The sequence below is a fragment of the Podarcis gaigeae genome (genome assembly GCF_964106915.1).
Source record: "Podarcis gaigeae genome assembly, chromosome: 7".
NCBI lineage: Eukaryota > Metazoa > Chordata > Lepidosauria > Squamata > Lacertidae > Podarcis > Podarcis gaigeae.
Genome location: NC_139683.1, coordinates 83,826,150 through 83,839,829, shown reverse-complemented (window position 1 = coordinate 83,839,829; position 13,680 = coordinate 83,826,150). Strand labels below are relative to the sequence as shown.

The following is a 13,680-nucleotide window of genomic DNA, read 5'->3' as shown; positions in this document are numbered from 1 at the left end:
CCCGCCATTGTTCTCGTCTACTCAGTCCGCCAAAGCCTGTCTCACTGAGAGTTTGAGACCCATCAGCTACCCTCACCTGGCTATTCCCAGGGTGTGGCTGCTCTCAAATGAGGACAGGTGAGAGCTGAGTGCAGGGTGGGGACCAATGGTGGACAATGTATCTGGTGAAGTACAACATGTCTCCCTTCCCCCGCCAGAGGTACTACCCTTTCTCTAACACGCAGAGAGATCTTCACATGACATCAAACATAGGAAAGTTTGACTGCAAAGGAAGGCTTAGGGTATTCTCCCGGTTCTTACTTTGTATTCAAAAAGTGCTTCAAAGAGCACATTGTTGTGTCACAATGGAAGAGCTCACAATACCTGCCCACTACATTATGAAGCCTCGCTTTCCATGTTACCTATCTGTGGATACTGTGGGAATGTTCAGGGTGGCAGGAGAGGATATATTGTTGATTAATATCCTTCCTAACTTGCACTAGCAAGTTCCTTTACTTAACAGAGTTTACATTCCCCTTTTTACATGCACAGCAGATAGCTGGTTGCAGGCTTGTGTAAGCCTTTCACTATTATACAATTCAGTCTGTCTCAGATTGAATTGTACATTCCGGGTCACTTCCCATGAGTCCCTCTTAAAAGAATAAAGACCATAATCTTATTCAAAGTCAATAAAAGAAGTTTACTTACATCAGTTCACAGTTGGATCCATGAAGGCAGACTTAGTTACAAATATGTACATGTGGATCTAGCCCATATGGGGGGATAATCCCACTGCCTTTGCTATCTAAAAGCTAGAAGAGCAGTCCTAGCTAAAAGCTGGTCAAACAACGTAGGAAGTGAAAAAGAGGGAGAGTGCTGCGTGACTCGTCCTTTTGTTACCTGGACAGGTTAGGTCACGCCCACCTTCTATCACATGCAAAAGGAAGGATGCTCCAGCCTGGAGGAACAGGAAGTTTCGACTGGCTGGACCAAACATTCCCTCGCACGTCTTGTCTAGCATTACAATGAATGTTGTACTTGACTGGCTCTCATGGATCACATCCCACAGATATGAAAGTGAACGATTACCTTCATTCGCAGGTGGCAAATTGGAATGTCGATTTCAGTTCTTTTCAGAGGACTGTATGTGAGAAGTCAAACTAGTTCATCCGATTCAGGTGTAGGGGTGCTTTTCAACCTTTCCCGCTTTTATACTTTATGTGTGCCTATCAGGGTAGCAACAGAGGCCTTTCTCCCCCCCCCCCAAAAAAAAACTATAGCTATAGCATGTTTCAGCTGCCACCATGCTTGCCAGCAACCAGTACATCTTTGAAATCATTCCAGAGGCATGCTGAAAGTGGGTTGGAGGTCTTATTTTAATTTTACACGTGGGAGGTTGAGTGGGAGAGAGGAGGTGCTTTGTTGGCATCTCTCTGAAGGAAAACAAAGAAAGGAACAAACGACCATCACAATTCAAGTAAGGGCCTCTCTCCTATACAACTTGTCTGAATGAACCTGTTGACTTCCCCATCCCCTGATTAAAGGTAAAGGTAAAGGTACCCCTGCCCGTACGGGCCAGTCTTGACAGACTCTGGGGTTGTGCGCCCATCTCACTCAAGAGGCCAGGGGCCAGCGCTGTCCGGAGACACTTCCGGGTCACGTGGCCAGCGTGACAAAGCTGCATCTGGCGAGCCAGAGCCGCACACGGAAACGCCGTTTACCTTCCCGCTGGTAAGCGGTCCCTATTTATCTACTTGCACCCGGAGGTGCTTTCGAACTGCTAGGTTGGCAGGCGCTGGGACCGAGCAGCGGGAGCGCACCCCGCCGCAGGGATTACAACCTCCCAAAAAAACCCAGCATAATAAATAATTTGTATTTTACAATATCTAATGGCTGCCATGCAATATTGGTTTTTTTCCTTTAATCTGACAGTGTTGGATGTTTGGCATCTGACGATATTTAGTAATTGGCTGTATTTGATTGTTGGCATGGAGCGCTGTTTCATACGCGTCAGCATTTGACAGATGAAATGCAGTGATGTTCAGTGTTTGACACCTTGTGAAGTGTCATATTTGATGCCTGCCAAAACAATCGTAGAATCACAACTTTGGGAGATACCTCAGGGGCCATCTAGTCGAATCTCTGCCGATACAGAGAATCTGCTGTTACACTATGGCCTCTGTTTTAAAATCTCTGATGAAGGAGAGTCCACCACAATCGGAGGCAGTCTGCTCCTCTGCTGGACAGCGCATAACATCAGGAAGTCCTCCCTAAAGTATAGAATGAAATCTGTTTTCTCATAATTTAAACTCTCCTGCCCTCTGGAACAACACAAAACAAATCTGCTCTAATGTCTATGTGACACTGCTTCAGATTTCTGGAGATGTGGCTCTCAAATCACCACTTAATCATTTCGTCTCCAAGTTAAACATAGCCAGCTCCTTTGACCTTTCCTCCTAGGACTTGCTCTTCAGGTCTCTCGCCTTCAACTCAAGTACCTAATTACTCAAACATAAGGCTAAGGCTGCATTCAGATGGCACTTTGTTTCCCTGACGTTTTCTTACCTGATAACTCCTGCATTTTATGCCATAGTTCTCATGACATAAAAGTCACTTGTGGAAATCTAGTGGAAGTTTAGTGTTCATTTCCATATTAATTGTTTCCAGAAAGAAAGAAAAAAATGATTTGCAACTCTGTAACTTCAAAACATTGCAGGAGTTTTGTGCTGTAATTTCATGTGATGAAATTTTTGGTGGTATTCTGACATACAGTTCATTTCCGCCATTTAAAATTTAGGGTGAGAAGGCAGTATAACCATCAAAAATCCCCAGTTCCGTAGCAGAAGGGGAACTGTAGTGTGAAAGGAACACTGGAAACTGGGACGGAAGCACTAGCATTATACACAGTAAAACTAACACAATAAACCCAACACCTGAATGCAGCCTAAAGCACTCCCATTCATATTCAGAGAGAGTCTAGTAGTTTAATTCTGTGTTTTTCAGCTGCATTAATGTACATTTTTAAATTAACGTCATCAAGTGTAACTGTCAACTGTTATAAAATGTTTTAACGGTCTGTTGACTGTTAATAAAGTAAGAAAGAGTGCAGGGCAAAAGAGACAGGGCCTTTTCAGTGATGGTCCCATGACTTTAGAATGCCCTCTCTAGATTGGTATAGACAGCTCCTTCTTTGATGATTTTTCAATGGATCTTGAGGACTATTATTCCAAACTGCTTTTCATTGGTGTTATTTTACTACTTTCTGCTCTGGTCTTATAGTGTACTATTTTTGCTATCTGCTTTTACACTTGTTTTATTATGGTCTGTTGATACTCTTTTAATCTGCTACTGTGGTGATATTTTTAGATGCGCTGTTGTGTTTTATTTATTTTTGCTATTGTTTTCTTATTCGTGATGTTACAGATATGTTTGAGAGATTCCTTGAGGGAGTAAAAACCTTGAAAGGCAGCCTATAAATACCGATGGTAGTAGCAATTATAGTAAACAATGTTGTAAATAATAATGATGACAATACATGCTGTTGACTAGTGATGACTTGCATGGGGAAATATGATACAGTCCTTCAAGCTAAGTTTTTTGCAGGGCAGTGGAGTAAGTTCATATTTATATCTTGGGCTAAAATGGCTGTGTTCCTTAGACTGTAGTGATGATCTGCCTATGTCAATAAACCAACACAGAGCAAACCGCAAAGAGAACTGTCATGTGCTCCCCACTTCCCTGAACTGTGAGTCATTCCAGGGGCGGCACTGAAGCTTTTGTGGGAGGTTAGCAGCCACATCCAACAATGTAGATTCCTGCTAGTGAAGGGGTTAAGACCACAGAGCTGTGCCGCTGATAGGCAAGCCCACACCATAGAAATGTATTTGATAGAGGGGGCTCTGTGTAAGGTCATTTCCCTTCCTGTCCTGTGGGGGAAGGAACATATTGTATTTCCTGTTCCTTTCTCTTCCTCCTTTTCTCTTTGGCCAGCAGTGGGAGCAGACGTATATCCAATTGCTCCAGCACAGGCATATGCATAGCTGTCAACGTTTTCCCTTTATTAAGGGAAATTCCCTTATTCCAAATAGGATTCCTCGCAAGAAAAGGGAAAAGTTGACAGCTATGGGCATATGCATGAGCTTTCTTATACAGTTGTACCTTATAAGTCGAAGGGAATCCGTTCTGGAAGTCAATTTGACCTCCAAAACATTTGGAAACCAAAGCACAGCTTCTGATTGGCTGCAGGAAGCTCCATTGGAGGTTCAGCTTCTAAAAATAGTCCGCAAACCAGAACAATCACTTCCGGGTTTGCGGCGTTCGGGAGACAAAACATTTGAGAACTAAGCTGTTCGAAAACTAAGGTATGACTGTACTGTAAATATAACTATTTTGCCTGTGATTAGTGCAAGACTATGAATGAGTAAGTAAAACATATTTTAAACTTACTTCTCAATCTGTTGTCTGTTTCTTTGTTAAGCAGAGTCAGAAACGGGGGAACCAGCTTGCTTTGCAGCTGGACATAAAAGAATGCTTCACAGCCTCATTCCTGTGCTTCCAGTTTTTCTGCTTAAGGGCGGTAAACAAATTTAATAAATAAAAATAAAATAATTAGGCCCACGGGCTGCAGAGGCCTCCAACTGTAGCAGCAGCCTACCCAGCCCATTGTATCCCCACCAAGCATTTATGGTTTCAAAGCAACCACAGCTGCCTTGAAGCATGCCTTTCTGATGAAAATCTCAGCATGGTAATGAATGATCTCCTCCGCTTGTTCCTCATGTTACAGGGCCAAATCCACAAAAGAAATCCGAGCACTCACGTTATTCAGTCATACTAGTAACACAAAAAAGCTTCTACTGTGGTGAGCCAGCATAAGGATTGTGTCCCCAACTGCGCTTGCGGCTCCAGAAGAGACACGTACAGATGGCGAGGCCCCACCTACACCTCCCTCGCAAACTGCCAGCGTGGAGCCGAACCAAGCCGCTTCAGAGGGTCTGCCAGACTTACCACAGACTCAGACCACTCCACTTGCGGAGGCTCCACCCACAGCAGCGGATCCAGGGGAGTTGGTTCCAACGCCACCTAGGGTCGCACCACAGCCTCAGCAAGAACTGGGTGGCCCTCCGGACTTGGCTACCAGTCCCCGGCGGTCTGGCAGAGTTTCCAAGCGCCCAACTTATTTAAAGGACTATGTTGTTGGACATGTATCACTGTTGGTCTAAGTATGGGAAATGTAACCGATATGCTTTTGTGCCTAATTGAACCATTAACGCGTAGTGCTGTATATAAGGAAACCATTACGATTGTAACTAACGCCTTATCTCGGTGGGGAGGGGTGTTATGTAGTGAAGTTTCACCCTGGGCCAGCAGGGGGATACTGTATATAGTTTTCACTCAGGTCTGTAGATAGTTTTCACTCAGGTCCGCGTCAGTTATTTTAGGCGGGAAACTCTGGGCTGTTGTTGCTACAATGTTGACAGCCAGCTGCCTATAAAAGCAAGCCGGCTGAGCTGTTTGCAGTCAGTTCTATTCCAGCTTACAAAATAAAGAGCTACTTGGAGAAATCGCTGTGCCGTCTGTTATGTCAACCCACAACTTAACACAGGGTGTTAGAAAAGGGTCCCCTCCCACTCTTAAATGCATCCTGCCAGCTATTTATATAAGCAGCAAACAGGCATGTGTCAAGACACAGGAAGAGTCTTCTAGCAATCCCGTAGGATGCTTCATAAATCAATAAGGGCTTGAACAACTTGGGGCATCTTTGTTGGTCTCTGACACTCCCCTTCTGGATTTAGGCAGAACAACCAAGGGAACATGCGCATGGGGATTGTTAAGTTGTGGGTGAACATATCAGATGACACAGCGATTCTTCAAACAGCTCTTGTTTATTCACAGGCCAGAACAGAACTGAAGGGTTCAGCCAGCCTGCTTATATAGAGCTCCACTACAACGCAACTGTAACCATTTTCTGTAACTATCCAATCACTGAACATCACTTTCAATCCCCTATTTGCATATGTGGACCTGAGTGAAAACTATCTACAGTATCTCCCTGCTGGCCCAGGGTGAGAACTTCAGTACATAACAGGGATAGTTTGTAAGCAAGCACCATATGCAACACTGAAGAAGAGGAGAAGAAGAGTTTGGATTTGATATCCCGCTTTATCACTACCCGAAGGAGTCTCAAAGCAGCTAACATTCTCCTTTCCCTTCCTCCCCCACAAGAAACACTCTGTGAGGTGAGTGGGGCTGAGAGACTTCAAAGAGGTGTGACTAGCCCAAGGTCACCCAGCAGCTGCATGTGGAGGAGCGGAGACAAGAACCTGGTTCACCAGATTACGAGTCTACCGCTCTTAACCACTACACCACGCTGGCTCTCTGAGCATCGTTGCTGATCCCTGGACATCAACCTTCACTTCCAATTTCCCAGCTTTGTGGAGCTCAAGCCAACATGAGATAATCTCAACTCTGATCTCAAAATGGAAAGGTTAAAAAAAACCCCAACAACTCAATAAGTACACAGGGGCAGACAGACACTCCCGCAAAACAGAAAATAACTGAGACAGACTTCCAGGCTGTACCCATTTCAACCAAATACAGCTGAAAACTCTCATCTCAGTTTTCGTTTCTTAGTACAGAAAATATTGATCTTTCCTATTCTGATTAGTTCAGAACTGTTCTGGAATATGTCTTTCTTTGTGAAAGAAGCAAGCAGAGGGACGTGATGTTTTGGTTATTTCTGCTGGGAAACTGAGCACAGCTGGTTCTGTTATCTTTCTGTCAAGGTCATGCTGACAATAATAGTAAGACCAGGAGGAGTCTGGGTCTCACACACTTATTTACTTACTTTCTCTTTCTGTCTCCTTTCTTCTGGTGCTCTCTTCTGTATGCTTAGTTTAGTCTTATTATAAGTTCTTGTAAGTTTTATTGTAAGTGCTGCAACTGGATTTTTATGGTCTGTGCCAATCCTGAATGTTCTGGATTCATGACCATTATGCTTACCGTATTTTTCGCTCTATGAGACGCACCAGACCACAAGACGCACCTAGTTTTCAGAGGAGGAAAACAAGAAGAAGAAAAAATTCTGAATCTCAGAAGCCAGAACAGCAAGAGGGATCGCTGCGCAGTGAAAGCAGCAATCCCTCTTGCTGTTCTGGCTTCTGGGATAGCCGCACATTTGCTCCATAAGACACACACACACTTCCCCTTCCTTTTTAGGAGGGAAAAAGTGAGTCTTATAGATAAAAAAATACGGCATTTTGCCTTCAGTATTAGTAAAGCTCTGCTGGATGAAGTACAATTGCCTCTGGTCTATTTTTATTTTTTTTAACTCTGCTACGTGTTTAAGTTTTTTCCTGCTCCCCCTTCCACGCACAACACACCCTGTCCAGTAGCAGACAGTGAGTTTGGTGTGGCTGAGTTTGTCTGACCTCCTTATTGCTGAGTCGCCAGGAGGGAGAGGGGCAAGGTGGGAGGGGGGCTCCGCCATCACAGCTGCATTGTGGTGATCTCACACACCACCTCACCCCTCTCCCTCCTGGTATACAGAAGTTACTCAGCCACCTGGAGGTCAGGTAAGCACAGCCATTCCCCTGTGCCATTGGCTACTGTCCTTGCCTCCTTGAATTGCACCCAACTTTACCCGCGGCCTGTTTGCCCCCTTTCTTCAGCTGGAGGGGTGCCACCTCCTCCAAACTCTGATAGTTATCTTTTAGAGAGGTTCCTAGACGGGGAGGTTCCTGTTTCCTGCCAAGCAATTATCAGCCAGCCATACTGGACGCTCAGCTCACAACCCACCTGACAAAGGAATAGCCTGCCAACGGTTGTAACTGATACACGGCCCTTTTCAAGGGAGTCAGTATAAGCACTCAGTTGATAACTACACACTTAATGACTTGCCGCTGAATAGGGCTGCCAATTCTGCACCTTCACAAGTGTGAGCTCAAGTAGTGGAATGCGAAGGGAGAAAGGTCTGCTCAATGATTCCCCCCTCTGGCTGTTTTTCAGCTAAAAATTGCTTCCCTAGGTACTTTTCTCTCACTTGGAAAAACATGCACCCCTAGTAGTGGGGAGGGAAAGATTCATTCAACCGCATGTTACGTGTGAGGCTAGGAGTAATGTTGCAGTCCTGAAGTAATGAATATGCCAACAACAACAACAACAACAACAACAACAACAACAACAACAACAATAATTTATACCCCGCTCATCTGGCTGGGTTTCCCCAGCCACTCTGGGCGGCTTCCAAGTGAATATTAAAAACAATACAGCATCAGACATTAAAAACTTCCCTAAATAGGGCCACCTTCAGTTGTCTTTTAAAAGTAAAATTGTTTATTGCCTTGACATCTGCTGGGAGGGTGTTCCACAGGGCAGGCGCCACTACCGAGAAGGCCCTCCCTGTAACCTCACTTCATGCAATGAAGGAACCACCAGAAGGCCCTCGGCGCTGGACCACAGTGTCTGGGCAGAACGATGGGGGTGGAGATGCTCCTTCAGGTATACTGGACCGAGGCTGTTTAGAGCTTTAAAGGTCAACACCAACACTTTGAATTGTGCTTGGAAACGTACTGAGAGCCAGGGAGCCTATGAATATCTTTAGGACCGGTGTTATATGGTCTCGGCGGCCACTCCCAGTCACCAGTCTAGCTGCCGCATTCTGGATTAATTGCAGTTTCCGAGTCACCTTCACTATGTGAACTAGTGCCAAGTATTTCTCACTCTGATATCCAGAGAACAATTACTCAAAGCTTGTTCATTATAGGCAGCCCAAGACATGGTCAGCCTATCTCAGTCGACCATATTCTCCCCCTGCCTCTTTGAAGGATGGAAACACAGGGTTAATTAAACTCTTTGCTTTCAAAACGCTTGTGATCAAAATTATGAGTGCTATGCTTTTCCTACTAGAGTCAATACTATGGAACACTCCCAGGAAGCAAACTCTGCTGGAGCTTATTTGAATAGATGAAGAACATGAGAGTAACTAGTTGCAGAGAGTAGATTAGAAAGCTGCTGTTGCCATGGATATGCCAGGATTCTCTTTACAAATTCCTTGCAGCTAAAGAGCACTACATTATGCAGATACACCCAGGATCATGGGCTCTGTGCCTCCAGAGACCAGTTGCTACGGAAGACGAGTGGGAAAAGGCTGCTGCGCTTAGGGCCAGAGTAAGACCTTCAAAGGCACTAAAAATATTATGGTGTCCCCTCCATAAAAACAATACTAAACTGTAAAACTTTTTTTCAAAATGACACAAAATTTACATACATGTCTGCCATGTGCATCATATGACAGGATTTGATTTCCTTGTGTTATTTTGATCTATATTAGTAGTGTTGTAGGTTTGTGGGAGGCCCAGATTCCCCTAAATTCCTGGGTGCTGGACCCTCCCCTTAATTCCTGGATTTAGTAAAAGGTTTGATTAAACTTTGCCATGGAAACCCCCTGGATTTAGTTGTGCTAAAGAGCCAAGCTGGCTTGGCAGAGCTGGATGGATGGGCATTGCTGTTGTTGTTGTTTAGTCGTTTAGTCGTGTCCGACTCTTCGTGACCCCATGGACCAGAGCACGCCAGGCACTCCTGTCTTCCACTGCCTCCCGCAGTTTGGTCAAACTCATGCTGGTAGCTTTGAGAACACTGTCCAACCATCTCGTCCTCTGTCGTCCCCTTCTCCTTATGCCCTCCATCTTTCCCAACATCAGGGTGTTTTCCAGGAAGTCTTCTCTTCCTGGCGTGCTCTGGTCCATGGGGTCATGAAGAGTCAGACACGACTAAATGACTAAACAACAACAACAACATACATAATTTTCATATAATTTTCTTTCAGTGAACAACAGTTCTGTTTTCCACAGCTCCCATCATTTGTGACCATTGACCATGCTGGGAGTTATCGTCTGCAGCATCTGGAAAGCATCATTTTGGTTATGCCTGGAGAGAGAATGCCAAGAAGGGTCGTGTCAGAAGCAAGTGCAATAGCTGATCAGGCACTTTGTTTGTTCCACATGCGAAGGCTGCCGAGTGGGGCAGGAGGGGGGGAACCCAATGATGACACTCTACAAATACCCAAAGGACAGTCAAAACAGCTTGCTCTCTTCTGCCCAAGTGACTCTTGGACTGGGTCTCAGGGGCTTGGGGTACAAGGGTACATGAGATGAACACGAGAAGTTCTTTAAGAGCATTTTTTGAACCGCTGCGGTTGCACACAAGAATACTTGTGGCCAAGGGATGGATCACGAGGCTCCAAAAATAACAGATTGGCAAATCAAATTACAGGAATTGGTGGAGACGGCTCAATTGACTAGCAAACTCAGAGGAAACTCAAAGCAAAAATTGGCGGGAAAATGGGATGGTTATAGAAGATATGTTCAAAAATACAATAATAGTTTTGACTCCGTGCTAGCATTTGAATGATAAAGGAACTAAAAGGAGGTGGACAACAATTAAGGATTTATTATGCTTTCAGAACATATTGGAAAATTTATATAGAAAGGTTTATTGTTTTGTTTATTCGATTGTAAGATAAAATATCTGCAAAGGGACTTGCCAGGAAGTCAAAGTTGAAGAAAAGATTTTGTAAGATAAAAGGGGGAAATATTTACTTTCATTATTATCATTGTGTGTGTGTGTGTGTCTGTACATATGTGTGTTTTTGTATGGAATCTCTGGGAGGAAATAAGACGGTAAATAACAAATAACAAATTAAATATTGATGCATGTAGTTTTTATTTCTCAATTATATTTAGTGGTAGTATGGTTGTAATGTTTTTTGTAACATAAAATCGTTCAATAGAAGTGTTTGTTTTTTTTTTAAAAAAAGACCATTTTTTGACAATCAAACCAGTTCCTCAGAATGGGCAGGCACTTCCTCATGGGAGGTATTTAAGCAGAGGCTGGACTGCCATCTGTTGGGGATGCTCTGCCCCAGGAGGTCTTGCATTGAGCCCCAGGGGTTTAAGCTAAGCCTCTGGAGCTGTGCTGGGACCTGCCAGCGTCCAATAAGCCCAAGTTCTGTTTCGCTGGTGTTTTTTCTTTTTTAAAAATCTTGTTGTTTGATGCGACATACAAACATCTTGCAAACCTGCCATGCGTTTTACCTCGAGACTTGATTGATCTGATTCCCTTCCAATAAGCTCCGAAGGGCAACGGCAACTTGGCGCTGTGCATTATTGTAATGAGCACTTTAAACTAAGCCTTCGCCATCTGCTGCGCTTCTCTGCAAAGAGGGTCTAATTTGCAGTTAAAAGAGGAAAAAGGGGAGGAACAAAGACGTCAACGTGCTCCTCCACAGCGGCATATTCTTCCTTGCATTTGTTGTATTATATCTAAAGTGTGAACAAAGAAAGAGTTGGGCGATTGCAAAAATAAAATAAAATAGTGTTTCACGCTCCTCACTTCACCAAAGTGGTAGAAAGTTTCAGGGACAGCTTTTGGGTGGTTAAATTCCTTTGTGAGGAGGAAATGCTGGATAATTGTATATTTTCACATATACAAATTGAGCCCTGGAGAACCACCTGTCGGGGAAGCAGCATCCAGTCTGAAAAGCTTGCAGGTGCTGTGAGATTTCTCTTCTTCTGATTGTTACTGGCTGAATTGTATTTAATTAAGGTGGTTTCCAGGACGTGGTTGGTGCTGTGGGTTAAATCACAGAGCCTAGGACTTGCCAATCAGAAGGGTGGCGGTTTGAATCCCCGCGACGGGGTGAGCTCCCGTTGCTCGGTCCCAGCTCCTGCCAACCTAGCAGTTCGAAAGCACATCAAAGTGCAAGTAGATAAATAGGTACCACTCCGGTGGGAAGGTAAACGGCGTTTCCGTGCGCTGCTCTGGTTCGCCAGAAGCGACTTTGTCATGCGGGCCACATGACCCGGAAGCTGTACGCCGGCTCCCTCGGCCAGTAAAGAGAGATGAGCGCTGCAACCCCAGAGTCGGTCACGACTGGACCTAATGGTCAGGGGTCCCCTTTACCCTTTACCTTACTTGACACCAAACCAGTATATGAATTAAAACACAGTCATTCTTTGAAAATTGCACTTCTCTGAATTTTGCAATGCCAAATCTCCCTCCCTCCGGGGCGGAGGACAGAGTGTGTGTGGGTGCAGTGAGTGCAGTCCGTCCCAGGTGTCACCACTGAGGGGGGTGACGAAATGCCAGGTGGCACTCGGCGCGGGGCCTGCAGCACGCCTGAGCCACGTGTCTCTCCTGGGAGAGACACCATGGCTTGGGCACGTGCAGGCTCCACGCTACCCAAACAGTCTGCCCACTGCCTCCCCACCAGCTGTAGGGTGGCTGAGTGGGAGGAGGCAGGCAGACTCTGGATAATAATAATAATAATAATAATAATAATAATAATAATAATAATTTATTATTTATATCCCGTCCATCTGGCTGAGCCTCCCCAGCCACTCTTGGCGGCTCCCAATCAAGTGTTAAAAACAGTACAGCGTTACATATTAAAAACTTCCCTGAACAGGGCTGCCATAAGATGTCTTCTGAATGTCAGGTAGTTGTTTATCTCTTTGACATCTGGTGGGAGGGCGTTCCACAGGGCGGGCGCCACTACGGAGAAGGCCCTCTGCCTGGTTCCCTGTAACATGGCTTCTCGCAGCGAGGGAACCGCCAGAAGGCCCTCGGCGCTGGATCTCAGTGTCCGGGCTGAACGATGGGGGTGAAGACGCTCCTTCAGGTATACTGGACCGAGGCCATTTAGGGCTTTAAAGGTCAGCACCAACACTTTGAATCGTGGTCAGAAATGTACTGGGAGCCAATGCAGATCTCTCAGGACTGGTGTTATATGGTCCCGGCGGCCACTCCCAGTCTAGCTGCCGCATTCTGGATTAATTGCAGTTTCTGGGTCACCTTCAAAGATAGCCCCACATAGAGTGCGTTGCAGAAGTCCAAGCGGGAGATAACCAGAGCATGCACCACTCTGGCGAGACAGTCTGCGGGCAGGTAGGGTCTTAGCCTGCGTATCAGGTGGAGCTGGTAAACAGCCGCCCTGGACACAGAGTTAACCTGTGCCTCCATGGACAGCTGTGAGTCCAAAATAACTCCCAGGCTGCACACCTGGTCCTTCAGGGGCACAGTTACCCCTTTCAGGACCAGGGAATCCCCCACACCCACCCGCTCCCTGTCCCCCCAAAACAGTACTTCTGTCTTGTCAGGATTCAACCTCAATCTGGAGGCTCTGTGGTTTGCCTCAGGCTTATGGGTGGCTAGCTCTGCTCTCGCCCCGCCCCAGGGCACACTGCCCCAGGTGCCCAAGTGCCTTTCTCTGCTGCTGCCTCCCTCCTTCCCTTCCATCTCCTATATTCATTCTCCCTTAATGCCCATGTTCTCTTACACTGTTGACATGGTGCCATATCTCCCCCCATTGTAGATTAAGACCCTCGACCTTAATCCAGACCAGAAGGGGTTGCTGAGGCTCAGGAAACTCAATGGTTTGGGTAGAGGGAGGGGCTAGTTGTGGATGGGTTGTACTTCCGGCAGAGAATCAAGCTTGCAGTTTGGGGGTTCTTCTGTTTCCCAGCCACTTGCGTGAAAGCCTTGGTGCCTTTTACCAGCTTCAGTTGGTATGCCATCTGCAAACCTACCCAGAGAAAGTGGACCTAGCCTTTGTCCTTCATGCACTGGCTACTCAAGCCTACATTACAGTGGTGCCCCGCAAGACGAATGCCTCGCAAGACGGAAAACTCGCTAGACGAAAGAGTT

At 45.7% G+C, this 13,680-nt stretch overlaps 1 long non-coding RNA gene across 1 annotated transcript in view; it reads left to right on the top strand.

The window, feature by feature from the left end:
- Positions 1-13,680, top strand: part of LOC310848923 — a 125,023-nt gene that overhangs the window by 60,111 nt on the left and 51,232 nt on the right. The window lies entirely within an intron of this gene.